Source organism: Taudactylus pleione, unplaced genomic scaffold (genome assembly GCF_031769625.1).
Source record: "Taudactylus pleione unplaced genomic scaffold, aTauple2 ptg000680l, whole genome shotgun sequence".
Lineage (NCBI taxonomy): Eukaryota > Metazoa > Chordata > Amphibia > Anura > Myobatrachidae > Taudactylus > Taudactylus pleione.
Genome location: NW_028285082.1, coordinates 121,677 through 147,954, shown reverse-complemented (window position 1 = coordinate 147,954; position 26,278 = coordinate 121,677). Strand labels below are relative to the sequence as shown.

The 26,278-nt window shown below is 35.0% G+C and overlaps 11 non-coding genes across 11 annotated transcripts; all 11 read right to left on the bottom strand.

Annotated features, from left to right (window-relative positions):
- Positions 1–3,666: 3,666 nt before the first annotated feature.
- Positions 3,667–3,748, bottom strand: TRNAS-GCU (transfer RNA serine (anticodon GCU)). Its single transcript has one exon. It is a non-coding gene; the product is annotated as a tRNA-Ser (tRNA).
- A 1,649-nt stretch (positions 3,749–5,397) lies between these two features.
- TRNAS-GCU (transfer RNA serine (anticodon GCU)) lies at positions 5,398–5,479 on the bottom strand. The gene has a single exon. It is a non-coding gene; the product is annotated as a tRNA-Ser (tRNA).
- Positions 5,480–8,047: 2,568 nt separating this feature from the next.
- On the bottom strand, positions 8,048–8,129 carry TRNAS-GCU (transfer RNA serine (anticodon GCU)). Its single transcript has one exon. It is a non-coding gene; the product is annotated as a tRNA-Ser (tRNA).
- Positions 8,130–9,063: 934 nt separating this feature from the next.
- Positions 9,064–9,145, bottom strand: TRNAS-GCU (transfer RNA serine (anticodon GCU)). Its single transcript has one exon. It is a non-coding gene; the product is annotated as a tRNA-Ser (tRNA).
- A 1,040-nt stretch (positions 9,146–10,185) lies between these two features.
- Positions 10,186–10,267, bottom strand: TRNAS-GCU (transfer RNA serine (anticodon GCU)). The gene has a single exon. It is a non-coding gene; the product is annotated as a tRNA-Ser (tRNA).
- Positions 10,268–14,172: 3,905 nt separating this feature from the next.
- On the bottom strand, positions 14,173–14,254 carry TRNAS-GCU (transfer RNA serine (anticodon GCU)). The gene has a single exon. It is a non-coding gene; the product is annotated as a tRNA-Ser (tRNA).
- Positions 14,255–15,295: 1,041 nt separating this feature from the next.
- Positions 15,296–15,377, bottom strand: TRNAS-GCU (transfer RNA serine (anticodon GCU)). Its single transcript has one exon. It is a non-coding gene; the product is annotated as a tRNA-Ser (tRNA).
- Positions 15,378–16,418: 1,041 nt separating this feature from the next.
- Positions 16,419–16,500, bottom strand: TRNAS-GCU (transfer RNA serine (anticodon GCU)). Its single transcript has one exon. It is a non-coding gene; the product is annotated as a tRNA-Ser (tRNA).
- A 2,567-nt stretch (positions 16,501–19,067) lies between these two features.
- Positions 19,068–19,149, bottom strand: TRNAS-GCU (transfer RNA serine (anticodon GCU)). Its single transcript has one exon. It is a non-coding gene; the product is annotated as a tRNA-Ser (tRNA).
- Positions 19,150–22,058: 2,909 nt separating this feature from the next.
- TRNAS-GCU (transfer RNA serine (anticodon GCU)) lies at positions 22,059–22,140 on the bottom strand. The gene has a single exon. It is a non-coding gene; the product is annotated as a tRNA-Ser (tRNA).
- Positions 22,141–24,208: 2,068 nt separating this feature from the next.
- On the bottom strand, positions 24,209–24,290 carry TRNAS-GCU (transfer RNA serine (anticodon GCU)). The gene has a single exon. It is a non-coding gene; the product is annotated as a tRNA-Ser (tRNA).
- Positions 24,291–26,278: the final 1,988 nt, after the last annotated feature.

Sequence of the window (26,278 nt, the reverse complement as noted above, 5' to 3'; positions counted from 1 at the left end):
AACATTTATTTTACTTTAAACGTAACTTATATTTGTGAACTACTATACCATCATGTTGATCCATCACAAACGACAAAAAATCATAACATACAAATCTAGCCAATGACATGACTACTACTATAACAGTAATGGTAGATTTTCACTAAATGTGTTCTATGTATGTCTTTAATGAAAAGCATTGTTCATTGAAGTAGATTTCTTAATTGAACTAGTTTATTTTTGACATTTGAGTGTCTGCTTCACTTATGAAGCATTATTTGCAAAAATTCCATTTCCAAGCAAATAATTCCAAACCGACGAGGATGGGATTTGAACCCATGGATGCAGAGCACAATGGATTGTGCTCTGCACGCATGGGTTCAAATCCCATCCTCATCGGTTTGGAATTGTTTGCTAGGAAATGGAATTTTTGCAAATAATGTTTTATAAGTGAAGTGAAGTCCATCGCCTTAACCACTCGGCCACCTCGTCTTTCTGGCACAAATAAAGAAGGGTTTTCTGACACCACTTGTCTTGTTTTAAATCAATTATTTATACATTATTGGTTGTGTTCTCATCAATATCACAGGCTTGTTAGCAAGTCCACTTTCAAGTGAGCCTTTGCTTAAAGAACATTTATTTTACTTTAAACGTAACCTATATTTGTGAACTACTACACCATCATGTTGATCCATCACAAACGACAAAAAATCATAACATACACATCTGGCCAATGACATGACTACTCCTATAACAGTAGGGGTAGATTTTCCCTAAATGTGTTCTATGTATGTCTTTAATGAAAAGCATTGTTCATTGAAGTAGATTTCTTAATTGAATTAGTTTATTTTTGACATTTGAGTGTCACTTCACTTATGAAGCATTATTTGTAAAATTCCATTTCCAAGCATATAATTCCAAACCGACAAGGATGGGATTTGAATCCATGCGTGCAGAGCACAATGGATTAGCAGTCCATCGCCTTAACCACTCGGCCACGTCGTCTTTCTGGCACAAATAAAGAAGGGTTTTCTGACACCACTTGTCATATTTTAAATCAATTCTTTGTACATTGTTGGTTGTGTTCTCAGCAATATCACAGGCTTGTTAGCAATTCCACTTTCAAGTGAGCCTTTGCTTAAGGAACATTTATTTTACTTTAAACATAACCTATATTTGTGAACTACTACACCAGCATGTTGATCCATCACAAATGACAAAAAATCATAACATACACATCTGGCCAATGACATGACTTCTACTATAACAGTAATGGTAGATTTTCACTAAATGTGTGCTATGTATGTCTTTAATGAAAAGCATTGTTCATTGAAGTAGATTTCTTAATTGAATTAGTTTATTTTTGAGTTTTGAGTGTCAGCTTCACTTATGAAGCATTATTTGCAAAATTCCATTTCCAAGCAAACAATTCCCAACCGACGAGGATGGGATTTGATCCCATGCATGCAGAGCACAATGGATTAGCAGTCCATCACCTTAACCACTCGGCCACCTCGTCTTTCTGGCACAAAAAAGATGGGTTTTCAAGACACCACTTGTCATATTTTAAATCAATTCTTTATACTTTGTTGGTTGTGTTCTCATCAATATCACAGGCTTGTTAGCAAGTCCACTTTCAAGTGAGCCTTTGCTTAAAGAACATTTAATATACTTGAAATGTAACCTATATTTGTGAACTACTGCACCATCATGTTGATCCATCACAAATGACAAAAAATCATAACATACACATCTGGCCAATGACATGACTTCTACTATAACAGTTATGGTAGATTTTCACTAAATGTGTGCTATGTATGTCTTTAATGAAAAGCATTGTTCATTGAAGTAGATTTCTTAATTGAATTAGTTTATTTTTGACATTTGAGTGTCACTTCACTTATAAAGCATTATTTGTTAAATTCCATTTCAAAGCATTCATTTCCAAACCGATAAAGATGGGATTTGAACCCATGCATGCAGAGCACAATGGATTAGCAGTCCATCGCTTAAACCACTCGGCCACCTCGTCTTTCTGGCACAAATAAAGAAGTGTTGTCTGACACCACTTGTCATATTTTAAATCATTTCTTTACACATTGTTGGTTGTGTTCTCAGCAATATCACAGGCTTGTTAGCAAGTCCACTTTCAAGTGAGCCTTTGCTTAAAGAACATTTATTTTACTTTAAACGTAACTTATATTTGTGAACTACTACACCATCATGTTGATCCATCACAAACGACAAAAAATCATAACATACAAATCTGGCCAATGACATGACTACTACTATAACAGTAATGGTAGATTTTCACTAAATGTGTTCTATGTATGTCTTTAATGAAAAGCATTGTTCATTGAAGTAGATTTCTTAATTGAACTAGTTTATTTTTGACATTTGAGTGTCTGCTTCACTTATGAAGCATTATTTGCAAAAATTCCATTTCCAAGCAAATAATTCCAAACCGACGAGGATGGGATTTGAACCCATGGATGCAGAGCACAATGGATTGTGCTCTGCACGCATGGGTTCAAATCCCATCCTCATCGGTTTGGAATTGTTTGCTAGGAAATGGAATTTTTGCAAATAATGTTTTATAAGTGAAGTGAAGTCCATCGCCTTAACCACTCGGAAACCTCGTCTTTCTGGCACAAAAAAGATGGGTTTTCAAGACACCACTTGTCTTGTTTTAAATCAATTATTTATACATTATTGGTTGTGTTCTCATCAATATCAAAGGCTTGTTAGCAAGTCCACTTTCAAGTGAGCCTTTGCTTAAAGAACATTTATTTTACTTTAAACGTAACCTATATTTGTGAACTACTACACCATCATGTTGATCCATCACAAACAACAAAAAATCATAACATACACATCTGGCCAATGACATGACTACTCCTATAACAGTAATAGTAGATTTTCACTAAATGTGTTCTATGTATGTCTTTAATGAAAAGCATTGTTCATTGAAGTAGATTTCTTAATTGAATTAGTTTATTTTTGACTTTTGAGTGTCAGCTTCACTTATGAAGCATTATTTGCAAAATTCCATTTCCAAGCAAACAATTCCAAACCGACGAGGATGGGATTTGAACCCATGCATGGAGAGCACAGTGGATTGTGCTCTGCATGCATGGGTTCAAATCCCATCCTCGTTGGTTTGGAATTGTTTGCTTGGAAATGGAATTTTTGCAAATAATGCTTCATATGTGAAGTGAAGTGAAGTTCATCGCCTTAACCACTCGGCCACCTCGTCATTCTGGCACAAATAAAGAAGGGTTTTCTGACACCAATTGTCTTGTTTTAAATTAATTCTTTATAATTATTGGTTGTGTTCTCATCAATATCACAGGCTTGTTAGCATGTCCACATTCAAGTGAGCCTTTGCTTAAAGAACATTTATTTTACTTGAAATGTAACCTATATTTGTGAACTACTGCACCATCATGTTGATCCATCACAAATGACAAAAAATCATAACATACACATCTGGCCAATTACATGACTACTCCTATAACAGTAATGGTAGATTTTCACTAAATGTGTTCTATGTATGTCTTTAATGAAAAGCATTGTTCATTGAAGCAGATTTCTTAATTGAATTAGTTTATTTTTGACTTTTGAGTGTCAGCTTCACTTATGAAGCATTATTTCCAAAATTCCATTTCCAAGCAAACAATTCCAAACCGACGAGGATGGGATTTGAACCCATGCGTGCAGAGCACAATGGATTAGCAGTCCATCGCCTTAACCACTCGGCCACCTCGTCTTTCTGGCACAAAAAAGAAGGGTTTTCTGACACCACTTGTCATATATTAAATCAATTCTTTATACATTGTTAGTTGTGTTCTCATCAATATCACAGGCTTGTTAGCAAGTCCACTTTCAAGTGAGCCTTTGCTTAAAGAACATTTATTTTACATGAAATGTAACCTATATTTGTGAACTACTGCACCATCATGTTGATCCATCACAAATGACAAAAAATCATAACATACAAATCTGGCCAATGACATGACTACTACTATAACAGTAATGGTAGATTTTCAATAAATGTGTTCTATGTATGTCTTTAATGAAAAGCATTGTTCATTGAAGTAGATTTCTTAATTGAACTAGTTTATTTTTAACATTTGAGTGTCTGCTTCACTTATGAAGCATTATTTGCAAAACTTCCATTTCCAAGCAAATAATTCCAAACCGACGAGGATGGGATTTGAACCCCTGGATGCAGAGCACAATAGATTGTGCTCTGCACGCATGGGTTCAAATCCCATCCTCATCGGTTTGGAATTGTTTGCTAGGAAATTGAATTTTTGCAAATAATGTTTCATAAGTGAAGTGAAGTCCATCGCCTTAACCACTCGGCCACCTCGTCTTTCTGGCACAAAAAGAAGGGTTTTCGGACAACACTTGTCATATTTTAAATCAATTCTTTATACTTTTTTGGTTGTGTTCTCATCAATATCACAGGCTTGTTAGCAAGTCCACTTTCAAGTGAGCCTTTGCTTAAAGAACATTTATTTTACATGAAATGTAACCTATATTTGTGAACTACTGCACCATCATGTTGATCCATCACAAATGACAAAAAATCATAACATACAAATCTGGCCAATGACATGACTACTACTATAACAGTAATGGTAGATTTTCAATAAATGTGTTCTATGTATGTCTTTAATGAAAAGCATTGTTCATTGAAGTAGATTTCTTAATTGAACTAGTTTATTTTTAACATTTGAGTGTCTGCTTCACTTATGAAGCATTATTTGCAAAAATTCCATTTCCAAGCAAATAATTCCAAACCGACGAGGATGGGATTTGAACCCATGGATGCAGAGCACAATAGATTGTGCTCTGCACGCATGGGTTCAAATCCCATCCTCATTGGTTTGGAATTGTTTGCTAGGAAATGGAATTTTTGCAAATAATGTTTTATAAGTGAAATGAAGTCCATCGCCTTAACCACTCGGCCACCTCGTCTTTCTGGCACAAATAATGAAGGGTTTTCTGACACCACTTGTCTTGTTTTAAATCAATTATTTATACATTATTGGTTGTGTTCTCATCAATATCACAGGCTTGATAGCAAGTCCACTTTCAAGTGAGCCTTTGCTTAAAGAACATTTATTTTACTTTAAACGTAACCTATATTTGTGAACTACTACACCATCATGTTGATCCATCACAAACAACAAAAAATCATAACATACACATCTGGCCAATGACATGACTACTCTTATAACAGTAATGGTAGATTTTCACTAAATGTGTTCTATGTATGTCTTTAATGAAAAGCATTGTTCATTGAAGTAGATTTCTTAATTGAATTAGTTTATTTTTGACTTTTGAGTGTCAGCTTCACTTATGAAGCATTATTTGCAAAATTCCATTTCCAAGCAAACAATTCCAAACCGACGAGGATGGGATTTGAACCCATGCGTGCAGAGCACAATGGATTAGCAGTCCATTGCCTTAACCACTCAGCCACCTCGTCTTTCTGGCACAAAAAAGAAGGGTTTTCGGACAACACTTGTCATATTTTAAATCAATTCTTTATACTTTTTTGGTTGTGTTCTCATCAATATCACAGGCTTGTTAGCAAGTCCACTTTCAAGTGAGCCTTTGCTTAAAGAACATTTAATATACTTGAAATGTAACCTATATTTGTGAACTACTGCACCATCATGTTGATCCATCACAAATGACAAAAAATCATAACATACACATCTGGCCAATGACACGACTTCTACTATAACAGCAATCGTAGATTTTCACTAAATGTGTGCTATGTATGTCTTTAATGAAAAGCATTGTTCATTGAAGTAGATTTCTTAATTGAATTAGTTTATTTTTGACATTTGAGTGTCACTTCACTTATGAAGCATTATTTGAAAAATCACATTTCCAAGCATACAATTCCAAACCGACAAGGATGGGATTTGAACTCATGCGTGCAGAGCACAATGGATTAGCAGTCCATCGCCTTAACTACTCGGCCACCTCGTCTTTCTGGCACAAAAAAGAAGTGTTGTCTGAAACCACTTGTCATATTTTAAATCATTTCTTTACACATTGTTGGTTGTGTTCTCAGCAATATCACAGGCTTGTTAGCAAGTCCACTTTCAAGTGAGCCTTTGCTTAAAGAACATTTATTTTACTTTAAACGTAACTATTATTTGTGAACTACTACACCATCATGTTGATCCATCACAAACGACAAAAAATCATAACATACAAATCTGGCCAATGACATGACTACTACTATAACAGTAAAGGTAGATTTTCACTAAATGTGTTCTATGTATGTCTTTAATGAAAAGCATTGTTCATTGAAGTAGATTTCTTAATTGAACTAGTTTATTTTTGACATTTGAGTGTCAGCTTCACTTATGAAGCATTATTTGCAAAAATTCCATTTCCAAGCAAATAATTCCAAACCGACGAGGATGGGATTTGAACCCATGGATGCAGAGCACAATGGATTGTTCTCTGCACGCATGGGTTCAAATCCCATCCTCATCGGATTGGAATTGTTTGCTAGGAAATGGAATTTTTGCAAATAATGTTTTATAAGTGAAGTGAAGTCCATCGCCTTAACTACTCGGCCACCTCGTCTTTCTGGCACAAATAAAGAATGGTTTTCTGACACCACTTGTCTTGTTTAAATCAATTATTTATACATTATTGGTTGTGTTCTCATCAATATCACAGGCTTGTTAGCAAGTCCACTTTCAAGTGAGCCTTTGCTTAAAGAACATTTATTTTACTTTAAACGTAACCTATATTTGTGAACTACTACACCATCATGTTCATCCATCACAAATGACAAAAAATCATAACATACCCATCTGGCCAATGACATGACTACTCTTATAACAGTAATGGTAGATTTTCACTAAATGTGTTCTATGTATGTCTTTAATGAAAAGCATTGTTCATTGAAGTAGATTTCTTAATTGAATTAGTTTATTTTTGACTTTTGAGTGTCAGCTTCAGTTATGAAGCATTATTTGCAAAATTCCATTTCCAAGCAAACAATTCCAAACCGACGAGGATGGGATTTGAACCCATGCGTGCAGAGCACAACAGATTAGCAGTCCATCGCCTTAACCACTCGGCCACCTCATCTTTCTAGCACAAAAAAGAAGGGTTTTCTGACACCACTTGTCATATTTTAAATCAATTCTTTATACATTGTTGTTTGTCTTCTCAGCAATATCACAGGCTTGTTAGCAATTCCACTTTCAAGTGAGCCTTTGCTTACAGAACATTTATTTTACTTTAAACATAACCTATATTTGTGAACTACTACACCAGCATGTTGATCCATCACAAACGACAAAAAATCATAACATACACATCAGGCCAATGACATGACTTCTACTATAACAGTAATGGTAGATTTTCACTAAATGTGTGCTATGTATGTCTTTAATGAAAAGCATTGTTCATTGAACTAGATTTCTTAATTGAATTAGTTTATTTTTGACATTTGAGTGTCACTTCACTTATGAAGCCTTATTTGTAAAATTCCATTTCCAAGCATATAATTCCAAACCGACAAGGATGGGATTTGAATCCATGCGTGCGTGGTTAAGGCGTGCAGAGCCTTAACCACTCGGCCAACTCGTCTTTCTGGCACAAATTAAGAAGGGTTTTCTGACACCACTTGTCATATTTTAAATCAATTCTTTATACATTGTTGGTTGTGTTCACAGCAATATCACAGGCTTGTTAGCAATTCCACTTTCAAGTGAGCCTTTGCTTAAAGAACATTTATTTTATTTAAACATAACCTATATTTGTGAACTACTACACCAGCATGTTGATCCATCACAAACGACAAAAAATCATAACATACATATCTGGCCAATGACATGACTTCTACTATAACAGTAATTGTAGATTTTCACTTAATGTGTTCTATGTATGTCTTTAATGAAAAGCATTGTTCATTGAAGAAGATTTCCTAATTGAATTAGTTTATTTTTGACATTTGAGTGTCACTTCACTTATGAAGCATTATTTGAAAAATCCCATTTCCAAGCATACAATTCCAAACCGACAAGGATGGGATTTGAACTCATGCGTGCAGAGCACAATGGATTAGCAGTCCATCGCCTTAACCACTCGGCCACCTCGTCTTTCTGGCACAAAAAAGAAATGTTGTCTGACACCACTTGTCATATTTTAAATCATTTCTTTACACATTGTTGGTTGTGTTCTCAGCAATATCACAGGCTTGTTAGCAAGTCCACTTTCAAGTGAGCCTTTGCTTAAAGAACATTTATTTTACTTTAAACGTAACTTATATTTGTGAACTACTACACCATCATGTTGATCCATCACAAACGACAAAAAATCATAACATACAAATCTGGCCAATAACATGACTACTACTATAACAGTAAAGGTAGATTTTCACTAAATGTGTTCTATGTATGTCTTTAATGAAAAGCATTGTTCATTGAACTAGATTTCTTAATTGAATTAGTTTATTTTTGACATTTGAGTGTCACTTCACTTATGAAGCATTATTTGTAAAATTCCATTTCCAAGCATATAATTCCAAACCGACAAGGATGGGATTTGAATCCATGCGTGCGTGGTTAAGGCGTGCAGAGCCTTAACCGCTCGGCCACCTCGTCTTTCTGGCACAAATATAGAAGGGTTTTCTGACACCACTTGTCATATTTTAAATCAATTCTTTATACATTGTTGGTTGTGTTCACAGCAATATCACTGGCTTGTTAGCAATTCCACTTTCAAGTGAGCCTTTGCTTAAAGAACATTTATTTTATTTAAACATAACCTATATTTGTGAACTACTACACCAGCATGTTGATCCATCACAAACGACAAAAAATCATAACATACATATCTGGCCAATGACATGACTTCTACTATAACAGTAATGGTAGATTTTCACTTAATGTGTTCTATGTATGTCTTTAATGAAAAGCATTGTTCATTGAAGAAGATTTCCTAATTGAATTAGTTTATTTTTGACATTTGAGTGTCACTTCACTTATGAAGCATTATTTCCAAAATTCCATTTCCAAGCAAACAATTCCAAACCGACGAGGATGGGATTTGAACCCATGCGTGCAGAGCACAATGGATTAGCAGTCCATCGCCTTAACCACTCGGCCACCTCGTCTTTCTGGCACAAAAAGAAGGGTTTTCTGACACCACTTGTCATATATTAAATCAATTCTTTATACATTGTTAGTTGTGTTCTCATCAATATCACAGGCTTGTTAGCAAGTCCACTTTCAAGTGAGCCTTTGCTTAAAGAACATTTATTTTACATGAAATGTAACCTATATTTGTGAACTACTGCACCATCATGTTGATCCATCACAAATGACAAAAAATCATAACATACAAATCTGGCCAATGACATGACTACTACTATAACAGTAATGGTAGATTTTCAATAAATGTGTTCTATGTATGTCTTTAATGAAAAGCATTGTTCATTGAAGTAGATTTCTTAATTGAACTAGTTTATTTTTAACATTTGAGTGTCTGCTTCACTTATGAAGCATTATTTGCAAAACTTCCATTTCCAAGCAAATAATTCCAAACCGACGAGGATGGGATTTGAACCCCTGGATGCAGAGCACAATAGATTGTGCTCTGCACGCATGGGTTCAAATCCCATCCTCATCGGTTTGGAATTGTTTGCTAGGAAATGGAATTTTTGCAAATAATGTTTTATAAGTGAAGTGAAGTCCATCGCCTTAACCACTCGGCCACCTCGTCTTTCTGGCACAAATAATGAAGGGTTTTCTGACACCACTTGTCTTGTTTTAAATCAATTATTTATACATTATTGGTTGTGTTCTCATCAATATCACAGGCTTGTTAGCAAGTCCACTTTCAAGTGAGCCTTTGCTTAAAGAACATTTATTTTACTTTAAACGTAACCTATATTTGTGAACTACTACACCATCATGTTGATCCATCACAAACAACAAAAAATCATAACATACACATCTGGCCAATGACATGACTACTCCTATAACAGTAATGGTAGATTTTCACTAAATGTGTTCTATGTATGTCTTTAATGAAAAGCATTGTACATTGAAGTAGATTTCTTAATTGAATTAGTTTATTTTTGACTTTTGAGTGTCAGCTTCACTTATGAAGCATTATTTGCAAAATTCCATTTCCAAGCAAACAATTCCAAACCGACGAGGATGGGATTTGAACCCATGCGTGCAGAGCACAATGGATTAGCAGTCCATCGCCTTAACCACTCAGCCACCTCGTCTTTCTGGCACAAAAAAGAAGGGTTTTCGGACAACACTTGTCATATTTTAAATCAATTCTTTATACTTTTTTGGTTGTGTTCTCATCAATATCACAGGCTTGTTAGCAAGTCCACTTTCAAGTGAGCCTTTGCTTAAAGAACATTTAATATACTTGAAATGTAACCTATATTTGTGAACTACTGCACCATCATGTTGATCCATCACAAATGACAAAAAATCATAACATACACATCTGGCCAATGACATGACTTCTACTATAACAGTAATGGTAGATTTTCACTAAATGTGTGCTATGTATGTCTTTAATGAAAAGCATTGTTCATTGAAGTAGATTTCTTAATTGAATTAGTTTATTTTTGACATTTGAGTGTCACTTCACTTATAAAGCATTATTTGTTATATTCCATTTCAAAGCATTCATTTCCAGACCAATAAAGATGGGATTTGAACCCATGCATGCAGAGCACAATGGATTAGCAGTCCATCGCTTAAACCACTCGGCCACCTCGTCTTTCTGGCACAAATAAAGAAGTGTTGTCTGACACCACTTGTCATATTTTAAATCATTTCTTTACACATTGTTGGTTGTGTTCTCAGCAATATCACAGGCTTTTTAGCAAGTCCACTTTCAAGTGAGCCTTTGCTTAAAGAACATTTATTTTACTTTAAACGTAACTTATATTTGTGAACTACTACACCATCATGTTGATCCATCACAAACGACAAAAAATCATAACATACAAATCTGGCCAATGACATGACTACTACTATAACAGTAATGGTAGATTTTCACTAAATGTGTTCTATGTATGTCTTTAATGAAAAGCATTGTTCATTGAAGTAGATTTCTTAATTGAACTAGTTTATTTTTGACATTTGAGTGTCTGCTTCACTTATGAAGCATTATTTGCAAAAATTCCATTTCCAAGCAAATAATTCCAAACCGACGAGGATGGGATTTGAACCCATGGATGCAGAGCACAATGGATTGTGCTCTGCACGCATGGGTTCAAATCCCATCCTCATCGGTTTGGAATTGTTTGCTAACAAATGGAATTTTTGCAAATAATGTTTTATAAGTGAAGTGAAGTCCATCGCCTTAACCACTCGGAAACCTCGTCTTTCTGGCACAAAAAAGATGGGTTTTCAAGACACCACTTGTCATATTTTAAATCAATTCTTTATACATTGTTGGTTGTGTTCTCATCAATATCACAGGCTTGTTAGCAAGTCCACTTTCAAGTGTGCCTTTGCTTAAATAACATTTATTTTACTTTAAATGTAACCTATATTTGTGAACTACTACACCATCATGTTGATCCATCACAAATGACAAAAAATCATAACTTACAAATCTGGCCAATGACATGACTTCTACTATAACAGTAATGGTAGTTTTTCCCTAAATGTGTGCTATGAATGTCTTTAATGAAAAGCATTGTTCATTGAAGTAGATTTCTTAATTGAACTAGTATATTTTTGACATTTGAGTGTCAGCTTCACTTAAGAAGCATTATTTGCAAAAATTCCATTTCCAAGCAAACAATTCCAAACCGACGAGGATGGGATTTGAACCCATGCATGGAGAGCACAATGGATTGTGCTCTGCATGCATGGGTTCAAATCCCATCCTCGTTGGTTTGGAATTGTTTGCTTGGAAATGGAATTTTTGCAAATAATGCTTCATATGTGAAGTGAAGTGAAGTTCATCGCCTTAACCACTCGGCCACCTCGTCATTCTGGCACAAATAAAGAAGGGTTTTCTGACACCACTAGTCTTGTTTTAAATCAATTATTTATACATTATTGGTTGTGTTCTCATCAATATCACAGGCTTGTTAGCATGTCCACATTCAAGTGAGCCTTTGCTTAAAGAACATTTATTTTACTTGAAATGTAACCTATATTTGTGAACTACTGCACCATCATGTTGATCCATAACAAATGACAAAAAATCATAACATACACATCTGGCCAATTACATGACTACTCCTATAACAGTAATGGTAGATTTTCACTAAATGTGTTCTATGTATGTCTTTAATGAAAAGCATTGTTCATTGAAGTAGATTTCTTAATTAAATTAGTTTATTTTTGACTTTTGAGTGTCAGCTTCACTTATGAAGCATTATTTCCAAAATTCCATTTCCAAGCAAACAATTCCAAACCAACGAGGATGGGATTTGAACCCATGCGTGCAGAGCACAATGGACTAGCAGTCCATCGCCTTAACCACTCGGCCACCTCGTCTTTCTGGCACAAAAAAGAAGGGTTTTCTGACACCACTTGTCATATATTAAATCAATTCTTTATACATTGTTAGTTGTGTTCTCATCAATATCACAGGCTTGTTAGCAAGTCCACTTTCAAGTGAGCCTTTGCTTAAAGAACATTTATTTTACATGAAATGTAACCTATATTTGTGAACTACTGCACCATCATGTTGATCCATCACAAATGACAAAAAATCATAACATACACATCTGGCCAATGACATGACTACTACTATAACAGTAATGGTAGATTTTCAATAAATGTGTTCTATGTATGTCTTTAATGAAAAGCATTGTTCATTGAAGTAGATTTCTTAATTGAACTAGTTTATTTTTAACATTTGAGTGTCTGCTTCACTTATGAAGCATTATTTGCAAAAATTCCATTTCCAAGCAAATAATTCCAAACCGACGAGGATGGGATTTGAACCCATGGATGCAGAGCACATTAGATTGTGCTCTGCACGCATGGGTTCAAATCCCATCCTCATCGGTTTGGAATTGTTTGCTAGGAAATGGAATTTTTGCAAATAATGTTTTATAAGTGAAGTGAAGTCCATCGCCTTAACCACTCGGCCACCTCGTCTTTCTGGCACAAATAATGAAGGGTTTTCTGACACCACTTGTCTTGTTTTAAATCAATTATTTATACATTATTGGTTGTGTTCTCATCAATATCACAGGCTTGTTAGCAAGTCCACTTTCAAGTGAGCCTTTGCTTAAAGAACATTTATTTTACTTTAAACGTAACCTATATTTGTGAACTACTACACCATCATGTTGATCCATCACAAACAACAAAAAATCATAACATACACATCTGGCCAATGACATGACTACTCCTATAACAGTAATAGTAGATTTTCACTAAATGTGTTCTATGTATGTCTTTAATGAAAAGCATTGTTCATTGAAGTAGATTTCTTAATTGAATTAGTTTATTTTTGACTTTTGAGTGTCAGCTTCACTTATGAAGCATTATTTGCAAAATTCCATTTCCAAGCAAACAATTCCAAACCGACGAGGATGGGATTTGAACCCATGCATGGAGAGCACAGTGGATTGTGCTCTGCATGCATGGGTTCAAATCCCATCCTCGTTGGTTTGGAATTGTTTGCTTGGAAATGGAATTTTTGCAAATAATGCTTCATATGTGAAGTGAAGTGAAGTTCATCGCCTTAACCACTCGGCCACCTCGTCATTCTGCCACAAATAAAGAAGGGTTTTCTGACACCAATTGTCTTGTTTTAAATCAATTCTTTATACATTATTGGTTGTGTTCTCATCAATATCACAGGCTTGTTAGCATGTCCACATTCAAGTGAGCCTTTGCTTAAAGAACATTTATTTTACTTGAAATGTAACCTATATTTGTGAACTACTGCACCATCATGTTGATCCATCACAAATGACAAAAAATCATAACATACACATCTGGCCAATTACATGACTACTCCTATAACAGTAATGGTAGATTTTCACTAAATGTGTTCTATGTATGTCTTTAATGAAAAGCATTGTTCATTGAAGTAGATTTCTTAATTGAATTAGTTTATTTTTGACTTTTGAGTGTCAGCTTCACTTATGAAGCATTATTTCCAAATTCCATTTCCAAGCAAACAATTCCAAACCGACGAGGATGGGATTTGAACCCATGCGTGCAGAGCACAATTGATTAGCAGTCCATCGCCTTAACCACTCGGCCACCTCGTCTTTCTGGCACAAAAAAGAAGGGTTTTCTGACACCACTTGTCATATATTAAATCAATTCTTTATACATTGTTAGTTGTGTTCTCATCAATATCACAGGCTTGTTAGCAAGTCCACTTTCAAGTGAGCCTTTGCTTAAAGAACATTTATTTTACATGAAATGTAACCTATATTTGTGAACTACTGCACCATCATGTTGATCCATCACAAATGACAAAAAATCATAACATACAAATCTGGCCAATGACATGACTACTACTATAACAGTAATGGTAGATTTTCAATAAATGTGTTCTATGTATGTCTTTAATGAAAAGCATTGTTCATTGAAGTAGATTTCTTAATTGAACTAGTTTATTTTTAACATTTGAGTGTCTGCTTCACTTATGAAGCATTATTTGCAAAAATTCCATTTCCAAGCAAATAATTCCAAACCGACGAGGAAGGGATTTGAACCCATGGATGCAGAGCACAATAGATTGTGCTCTGCACGCATGGGTTCAAATCCCATCCTCATCGGATTGGAATTGTTTGCTAGGAAATGGAATTTTTGCAAATAATGTTTTATAAGTGAAGTGAAGTCCATCGCCTTAACCACTCGGCCACCTCGTCTTTCTGGCACAAATAATGAAGGGTTTTCTGACACCACTTGTCTTGTTTTAAATCAATTATTTATACATTATTGGTTGTGTTCTCATCAATATCACAGGCTTGTTAGCAAGTCCACTTTCAAGTGAGCCTTTGCTTAAAGAACATTTATTTTACTTTAAACGTAACCTATATTTGTGAACTACTACACCATCATGTTGATCCATCACAAACAACAAAAAATCATAACATACACATCTGGCCAATGACATGACTACTCCTATAACAGTAATGGTAGATTTTCACTAAATGTGTTCTATGTATGTCTTTAATGAAAAGCATTGTTCATTGAAGTAGATTTCTTAATTGAATTAGTTTATTTTTGACTTTTGAGTGTCAGCTTCACTTATGAAGCATTATTTGCAAAATTCCATTTCCAAGCAAACAATTCCAAACCGACGAGGATGGGATTTGAACCCATGCGTGCAGAGCACAATGGATTAGCAGTCCATCGCCTTAACCACTCAGCCACCTCGTCTTTCTGGCACAAAAAAGAAGGGTTTTCGGACAACACTTGTCATATTTTAAATCAATTCTTTATACATTATTGGTTGTGTTCTCATCAATATCACAGGCTTGTTAGCATGTCCACATTCAAGTGAGCCTTTGCTTAAAGAACATTTATTTTACTTGAAATGTAACCTATATTTGTGAACTACTGCACCATCATGTTGATCCATCACAAATGACAAAAAATCATAACATACACATCTGGCCAATTACATGACTACTCCTATAACAGTAATGGTAGATTTTCACTAAATGTGTTCTATGTATGTCTTTAATGAAAAGCATTGTTCATTGAAGTAGATTTCTTAATTGAACTAGTTTATTTTTAACATTTGAGTGTCTGCTTCACTTATGAAGCATTATTTGCAAAAATTCCATTTCCAAGCAAATAATTCCAAACCGACGAGGAAGGGATTTGAACCCATGGATGCAGAGCACAATAGATTGTGCTCTGCACGCATGGGTTCAAATCCCATCCTCATCGGTTTGGAATTGTTTGCTAGGAAATGGAATTTTTGCAAATAATGTTTTATAAGTGAAGTGAAGTCCATCGCCTTAACCACTCGGCCACCTCGTCTTTCTGGCACAAATAATGAAGGGTTTTCTGACACCACTTGTCTTGTTTTAAATCAATTATTTATACATTATTGGTTGTGTTCTCATCAATATCACAGGCTTGTTAGCAAGTCCACTTTCAAGTGAGCCTTTGCTTAAAGAACATTTATTTTACTTTAAACGTAACCTATATTTGTGAACTACTACACCATCATGTTGATCCATCACAAACAACAAAAAATCATAACATACACATCTGGCCAATGACATGACTACTCCTATAACAGTAATGGTAGATTTTCACTAAATGTGTTCTATGTATGTCTTTAATGAAAAGCATTGTTCATTGAAGTAGATTTCTTAATTGAATTAGTTTATTTTTGACTTTTGAGTGTCAGCTTCACTTATGAAGCATTATTTGCAAAATTCCATTTCCAAGCAAACAATTCCAAACCGACGAGGATGGGATTTGAACCCATGCGTGCAGAGCACAATGGATTAGCAGTCCATCGCCTTAACCACTCAGCCACCTCGTCTTTCTGGCACAAAAAAGAAGGGTTTTCGGACAACACTTGTCATATTTTAAATCAATTCTTTATACTTTTTTGGTTGTGTTCTCATCAATATCACAGGCTTGTTAGCAAGTCCACTTTCAAGTGAGCCTTTGCTTAAAGAACATTTAATATACTTGAAATGTAACCTATATTTGTGAACTACTGCACCATCATGTTGATCCATCACAAATGACAAAAAATCATAACATACACATCTGGCCAATGACACGACTTCTACTATAACAGTAATCGTAGATTTTCACTAAATGTGTGCTATGTATGTCTTTAATGAAAAGCATTGTTCATTGAAGTAGATTTCTTAATTGAATTAGTTTATTTTTGACATTTGAGTGTCACTTCACTTATGAAGCATTATTTGAAAAATCACATTTCCAAGCATACAATTCCAAACCGACAAGGATGGGATTTGAACTCAATCGTGCAGAGCACAATGGATTAGCAGTCCATCGCCTTAACTACTCGGCCATCTCGTCTTTCTGGCACAAAAAAGAAGTGTTGTCTGAAACCACTTGTCATATTTTAAATCATTTCTTTACACATTGTTGGTTGTGTTCTCAGCAATATCACAGGCTTGTTAGCAAGTCCACTTTCAAGTGAGCCTTTGCTTAAAGAACATTTATTTTACTTTAAACGTAACTATTATTTGTGAACTACTACACCATCATGTTGATCCATCACAAACGACAAAAAATCATAACATACAAATCTGGCCAATGACATGACTACTACTATAACAGTAAAGGTAGATTTTCACTAAATGTGTTCTATGTATGTCTTTAATGAAAAGCATTGTTCATTGAAGTAGATTTCTTAATTGAACTAGTTTATTTTTGACATTTGAGTGTCAGCTTCACTTATGAAGCATTATTTGCAAAAATTCCATTTCCAAGCAAATAATTCCAAACCGACGAGGATGGGATTTGAACCCATGGATGCAGAGCACAATGGATTGTTCTCTGCACGCATGGGTTCAAATCCCATCCTCATCGGATTGGAATTGTTTGCTAGGAAATGGAATTTTTGCAAATAATGTTTAATAAGTGAAGTGAAGTCCATCGCCTTAACTACTCGGCCACCTCGTCTTTCTGGCACAAATAAAGAAGGGTTTTCTGACACCACTTGTCTTGTTTAAATCAATTATTTATACATTATTGGTTGTGTTCTCATCAATATCACAAGCTTGTTAGCAAGTCCACTTTCAAGTGAGCCTTTGCTTAAAGAACATTTATTTTACTTTAAACGTAACCTATATTTGTGAACTACTACACCATGATGTTGATCCATCACAAACGACAAAAAATCATAACATACCCATCTGGCCAATGACATGACTACTCTTATAACAGTAATGGTAGATTTTCACTAAATGTGTTCTATGTATGTCTTTAATGAAAAGCATTGTTCATTGAAGTAGATTTCTTAATTGAATTAGTTTATTTTTGACTTTTGAGTGTCAGCTTCAGTTATGAAGCATTATTTGCAAAATTCCATTTCCAAGCAAACAATTCCAAACCGACGAGGATGGGATTTGAACCCATGCGTGCAGAGCACAACAGATTAGCAGTCCATCGCCTTAACCACTCGGCCACCTCATCTTTCTGGCACAAAAAAGAAGGGTTTTCTGACACCACTTGTCATATTTTAAATCAATTCTTTATGCATTGTTAGTTGTGTTCTTATTAATATCACAGGCTTGTTAGCAAGTCCACTTTCAAGTGAGCCTTTGCTTAAAGAACATTTATTTTACTTGAAATGTAACCTATATTTGTGAACTACTGCACCATCATGTTGATCCATAACAAATGACAAAAAATCATAACATACACATCTGGCCAATGACATGACTTCTACTATAACAGTAATGGTAGATTTTCACTAAATGTGTGCTATGTATGTCTTTAATGAAAAGCATTGTTCATTGAACTAGATTTCTTAATTGAATTAGTTTATTTTTGACATTTGAGTGTCACTTCACTTATGAAGCATTATTTGTAAAATTCCATTTCCAAGCATATAATTCCAAACCGACAAGGATGGGATTTGAATCCATGCGTGCGTGGTAAGGCGTGCAGAGCCTTAACCACTCGGCCACCTCGTCTTTCTGGCACAAATAAAGAAGGGTTTTCTGACACCACTTGTCATATTTTAAATCAATTCTTTATAAATTGTTGGTTGTGTTCACAGCAATATCACAGGCTTGTTAGCAATTCCACTTTCAAGTGAGCCTTTGCTTAAAGAACATTTATTTTATTTAAACATAACCTATATTTGTGAACTACTACACCAGCATGTTGATCCATCACAAACGACAAAAAATCATAACATACATATCTGGCCAATGACATGACTTCTACTATAACAGTAATGGTAGATTTTCACTTAATGTGTTCTATGTATGTCTTTAATGAAAAGCATTGTTCATTGAAGAAGATTTCCTAATTGAATTAGTTTATTTTTGACATTTGAGTGTCACTTCACTTATGAAGCATTATTTGAAAAATCAAATTTCCAAGCATACAATTCCAAACCGACAAGGATGGGATTTGAACTCATGCGTGCAGAGCACAATGGATTAGCAGTCCATCGCCTTAACCACTCGGCCACCTCGTCTTTCTGGCACAAAAAAGAAATGTTGTCTGACACCACTTGTCATATTTTAAATCATTTCTTTACACATTGTTGGTTGTGTTCTCAGCAATATCACAGGCTTGTTAGCAAGTCCACTTTCAAGTGAGCCTTTGCTTAAAGAACATTTATTTTACTTTAAACGTAACTTATATTTGTGAACTACTACACCATCATGTTGATCCATCACAAACGACAAAAAATCATAACATACAAATCTGGCCAATGACATGACTACTACTATAACAGTAAAGGTAGATTTTCACTAAATGTGTTCTATGTATGTCTTTAATGAAAAGCATTGTTCATTGAACTAGATTTCTTAATTGAATTAGTTTATTTTTGACATTTGAGTGTCACTTCACTTATGAAGCATTATTTGTAAAATTCCATTTCCAAGCATATAATTCCAAACCGACAAGGATGGGATTTGAATCCATGCGTGCGTGGTTAAGGCGTGCAGAGCCTTAACCGCTCGGCCACCTCGTCTTTCTGGCACAAAAGAAGAAGGGTTTTCTGACACCACTTGTCATATTTTAAATCAATTCTTTATACATTGTTGGTTGTGTTCACAGCAATATCACAGGCTTTTTAGCAATTCCACTTTCAAGTGAGCCTTTGCTTAAAGAACATTTATTTTATTTAAACATAACCTATATTTGTGAACTACTACACCAGCATGTTGATCCATCACAAACGACAAAAAATCATAACATACATATCTGGCCAATGACATGACTTCTACTATAACAGTAATGGTAGATTTTCACTTAATGTGTTCTATGTATGTCTTTAATGAAAAGCATTGTTGATTGAAGAAGATTTCCTAATTGATTTAGTTTATTTTTGACATTTGAGTGTCACTTCACTTATGAAGCATTATTTGAAAAATTCCATTTCCAAGCAAATAATTCCAAACCGACGAGGATGGGATTTGAACCCATGGATGCAGAGCACAATGGATTGTGCTCTGCACGCATGGGTTCAAATCCCATCCTCATCGGTTTGGAATTGTTTGCTAGGAAATGGAATTTTTGCAAATAATGTTTTATAAGTGAAGTGAAGTCCATCGCCTTAACTACTCGGCCACCTCGTCTTTCTGGCACAAATAAAGAAGGGTTTTCTGACACCACTTGTCTTGTTTTAAATCAATTATTTATACATTATTGGTTGTGTTCTCATCAATATCACAGGCTTGTTAACAAGTCCACTTTCAAGTGAGCCTTTGCTTAAAGAACATTTATTTTACTTTAAACGTAACCTATATTTGTGAACTACTACACCATCATGTTGATCCATCACAAACGACAAAAAATCATAACATACACATCTGGCCAATGACATGACTACTCCTATAACAGTAATGGTAGATTTTCACTAATTGTGTTCTATGTATGTCTTTAATGAAAAGCATTGTTCATTGAAGTAGATTTCTTAATTGAATTAGTTTATTTTTGACTTTTGAGTGTCAGCTTCACTTATGAACCATTATTTGCAAAATTCCATTTCCAAGCAAACAATTCCAAACCGGCGAGGATGGGATTTGAACCCATGCGTGCAAAGTACAATGGATTAGCAGTCCATCGCCTTAACCACTCGGCCACCTCGTCTTTCTGGCACAAAAAAGAAGGGTTTTCTGACACCACTTGTCATATTTTAAATCAATTCTTTATGCATTGTTAGTTGTGTTCTTATCAATATCACAGGCTTGTTAGCAAGTCCACTTTCAAGTGAGCCTTTGCTTAAAGAACATTTATTTTACTTGAAATGTAACCTATATTTGTGAACTACTGCACCATCATGTTGATCCATCACAAATGACAAAAAATCATAACATACACATCTGGCCAATGACATGACTTCTACTATAACAGTAATGGTAGATTTTCACTAAATGTGTGCTATGTATGTCTTTAATGAAAAGCATTGTTCATTGAACTAGATTTCTTAATTGAATTAGTTCATTTTTGACATTTGAGTGTCACTTCACTTATGAAGCATTATTTGTAAAATTCCATTTCCAAGCATATAATTCCAAACCGACAAGGATGGGATTTGAATCCAGGCGTGCGTGGTTAAGGCGTGCAGAGCCTTAACCACTCGGCCACCTCTTCTTTCTGGCACAAATAAACAAGGGTTTTCTGACACCACTTGTCATATTTTAAATCAATTCTTTATACATTGTTGGTTGTGTTCTCAGCAATATCACAGGCTTGTTAGCAATTCCACTTTCAAGTGAGCCTTTGCTTAAAGAACATTTATTTTATTTAAACATAACCTATATTTGTGAACTACTACACCAGCATGTTGATCCATCACAAACGACAAAAAATCATAACATACACATCTGGCCAATGACATGACTTCTACTATAATGGAGCGTACACACGGTCAGATTTGTCAAACTTGTCAGATTTGTCAGATGAACGATTGAACGATTAAACGATCTGAACGATTTGAACGATATTAACAAAGTTTTGAACGATTTGAACGATTGAACGATTTTTGACTGCATTAAAATGAATGGAATCGTCCAAGTCTGACTGCAAACCCATCAGATGTCAGAAATCGTTATCTGACCATCGGGAACGCGCATCGTTGATCGTCCATCGTTCTGGCATGTCAGATATGAACGATTTTCCTTCAGATATGAACGACTGAACGATTTTTAAATCGTTATCGTTCATATCTGAAGGAAAAATCTGATCGTGTGTATGCACCATTACAGTAATTGTAGATTTTCACTTAATGTGTTCTATGTATGTCTTTAATGAAAAGCATTGTTCATTGAAGAAGATTTCTTAATTGAATTAGTTTATTTTTGACATTTGAGTGTCACTTCACTTATGAAGCATTATTTGTAAAATCCCATTTCCAAGCATACAATTCCAAACCGACAAGGATGGGATTTGAACTCATGCGTGCAGAGCACAATGGATTAGCAGTCCATCGCCTTAACCACTCGGCCACCTCGTCTTTCTGGCCCAAAAAAGAAGGGTTTTCGGACAACACTTGTCATATTTTAAATCAATTCTTTATACTTTGTTGGTTGTGTTCTCATCAATATCACAGGCTTGTTAGCAAGTCCACTTTCAAGTGAGCCTTTGCTTAAAGAACATTTAATATACTTGAAATGTAACCTATATTTGTGAACTACTGCACCATCATGTTGATCCATCACAAATGACAAAAAATCATAACATACACATCTGGCCAATGACATGACTTCTACTATAACAGTAATGGTAGATTTTCACTAAATGTGTGCTATGTATGTCTTTAATGAAAAGCATTGTTCATTGAATTAGATTTCTTAATAGAATTAGTTCATTTTTGACATTTGAGTGTCACTTCACTTATAAAGCATTATTTGTTAAATTCCATTTCAAAGCATTCAATTCCAAACCGATAAAGATGGGATTTGAACCAATGCATGCAGAGCACAATGGATTAACAGTCCATCGCTTAAACCACTCGGCCACCTCGTCTTTCTGGCACAAATAAAGAAGTGTTGTCTGACACCACTTGTCATATTTTAAATCATTTCTTTACACATTGTTGGTTGTGTTCTCAGCAATATCACAGGCTTGTTAGCAAGTCCATTTTCAAGTGAGCCTTTGCTTAAAGAACATTTATTTTACTTTAAACGTGACTTATATTTGTGAACTACTACACCATCATGTTGATCCATCACAAACGACAAAAAATCATAACATACAAATCTGGCCAATGACATGACTACTACTATAACAGTAATGGTAGATTTTCACTAAATGTGTTCTATGTATGTCTTTAATGAAAAGCATTGTTCATTGAAGTAGATTTCTTAATTGAACTAGTTTATTTTTGACATTTGAGTGTCTGCTTCACTTATGAAGCATTATTTGCAAAAATTCCATTTCCAAGCAAATAATTCCAAACCGACGAGGATGGGATTTGAACCCATGGATGCAGAGCACAATGAATTGTGCTCTGCACGCATGGGTTCAAATCCCATCCTCATCGGTTTGGAATTGTTTGCTAGGAAATGGAATTTTTGCAAATAATGTTTTATAAGTGAAGTGAAGTCCATCGCCTTAACCACTCGGCCACCTCGTCTTTCTGGCACAAATAAAGAAGGGTTTTCTGACACCACTTGTCTTGTTTTAAATCAATTATTTATACATTATTGGTTGTGTTCTCATCAATATCACAGGCTTGTTAGCAAGTCCACTTTCAAGTGAGCCTTTGCTTAAAGAACATTTATTTTACTTTAAAAGTAACCTATATTTGTGAACTACTACACCATCATGTTGATCCATCACAAACGACAAAAAATCATAACATACACATCTGGCCAATGACATGACTACTCCTATAACAGTAATGGTAGATTTTCCCTAAATGTGTTCTATGTATGTCTTTAATGAAAAGCATTGTTCATTGAAGTAGATTTCTTAATTGAATTAGTTTATTTTTGACTTTTGAGTGTCAGCTTCACTTATGAAGCATTCTTTGTAAAATTCCATTTCCAAGCATATAATTCCAAACCGACAAGGATGGGATTTGAATCCATGCGTGCAGAGCACAATGGATTAGCAGTCCATCGCCTTAACCACTCAGCCACCTCGTCTTTCTGGCACAAATAAAGAAGGGTTTTCTGACACCACTTGTCATATTTTAAATCAATTCTTTGTACATTGTTGGTTGTGTTCTCAGCAATATCACAGGCTTGTTAGCAATTCCACTTTCAAGTGAGCCTTTGCTTAAGGAACATTTATTTTACTTTAAACATAACCTATATTTGTGAACTACTACACCAGCATGTTGATCCATCACAAATGACAAAAAATCATAACATACACATCTGGCCAATGACATGACTTCTACTATAACAGTAATGGTAGATTTTCACTAAATGTGTGCTATGTATGTCTTTAATGAAAAGCATTGTTCATTGAAGTAGATTTCTTAATTGAATTAGTTTATTTTTGACTTTTGAGTGTCAGCTTCACTTATGAAGCATTATTTGCAAAATTCCATTTCCAAGCAAACAATTCCCAACCAACGAGGATGGGATTTGAACCCATGCGTGCAGAGCACAATGGATTAGCAGTCCATCGCCTTAACCACTCGGCCACCTCGTCTTTCTGGCACAAAAAATATGGGTTTTCAAGACACCACTTGTCATATTTTAAATCAATTCTTTATACATTGTTGGTTGTGTTCTCATCAATATCACAGGCTTGTTAGCAAGTCCACTTTCAAGTGAGCCTTTGCTTAAATAACATTTATTTTACTTTAAATGTAACCTATATTTGTGAACTACTACACCATCATGTTGATCCATCACAAATGACAAAAAATCATAACTTACAAATCTGGCCAATGACATGACTTCTACTATAACAGTAATGGTAGTTTTTCCCTAAATGTGTGCTATGAATGTCTTTAATGAAAAGCATTGTTCATTGAAGTAGATTTCTTAATTGAACTAGTATATTTTTGACATTTGAGTGTCAGCTTCACTTAAGAAGCATTATTTGCAAAAATTCCATTTCCAAGCAAACAATTCCAAACCGACGAGGATGGGATTTGAACCCATGCATGGAGAGCACAATGGATTGTGCTCTGCATGCATGGGTTCAAATCCCATCCTCGTTGGTTTGGAATTGTTTGCTTGGAAATGGAATTTTTGCAAATAATGCTTCATATGTGAAGTGAAGTGAAGTTCATCGCCTTAACCACTCGGCCACCTCGTCATTCTGGCACAAATAAAGAAGGGTTTTCTGACACCACTTGTCTTGTTTTAAATCAATTATTTATACATTATTGGTTGTGTTCTCATCAATATCAAAGGCTTGTTAGCATGTCCACATTCAAGTGAGCCTTTGCTTAAAGAACATTTATTTTACTTGAAATGTAACCTATATTTGTGAACTACTGCACCATCATGTTGATCCATCACAAATGACAAAAAATCATAACATACACATCTGGCCAATGACATGACTACTCCTATAACAGTAATGGTAGATTTTCACTAAATGTGTTCTATGTATGTCTTTAATGAAAAGCATTGTTCATTGAAGTAGATTTCTTAATTGAACTAGTTTATTTTTGACATTTGAGTGTCTGCTTCACTTATGAAGCATTATTTGCAAAAATTCCATTTCCAAGCAAATAATTCCAAACCGACGAGGATGGGATTTGAACCCATGGATGCAGAGCACAATGGATTGTGCTCTGCACGCCTGGGTTCAAATCCCATCCTCATCGGTTTGGAATTGTTTGCTAGGAAATGGAATTTTTGCAAATAATGTTTTATAAGTGAAGTGAAGTCCATCGCCTTAACTACTCGGCCACCTCGTCTTTCTGGCACAAATAAAGAAGGGTTTTCTGACACCACTTGTCTTGTTTTAAATCAATTATTTATACATTATTGGTTGTGTTCTCATCAATATCACAGGCTTGTTAGCAAGTCCACTTTCAAGTGAGCCTTTGCTTAAAGAACATTTATTTTACTTTAAACGTAACCTATATTTGTGAACTACTATACCATCATGTTGATCCATCACAAATGACAAAAAATCATAACATACACATCTGGCCAATGACATGACTACTCCTATAACAGTAATTGTAGATTTTCACTAAAAGTGTTCTAAGTATGTCTTTAATGAAAAGCATTGTTCATTGAACTAGATTTCTTAATTGAATTAGTTTATTTTTGACTTTTGAGTGTCAGCTTCACTTATGAAGCATTATTTGCAAAAATTCCATTTCCAAGCAAATAATTCCAAACCGACGAGGATGGGTTTGAGCCCATGGATGCAGAGCACAATGGATTGTGCTCTGCACGCATGGGTTCAAATCCCATCCTCATCGGTTTGGAATTGTTTGTTAGGAAATGGAATTTTTGCAAATAATGTTTTATATGTGAAGTGAAGTCCATCGCCTTAACCACTCGGCCACCTCGTCTTTCTGGCACAAATAAAGAAGGGTTGTCTGACACCACTTGTCATATTTTAAATCATTTCTTTACACATTGTTGGTTGTGTTCTCAGCAATATCACAGGCTTGTTAGCAAGTCCACTTTCAAGTGAGCCTTTGCTTAAAGAACATTTATTTTACT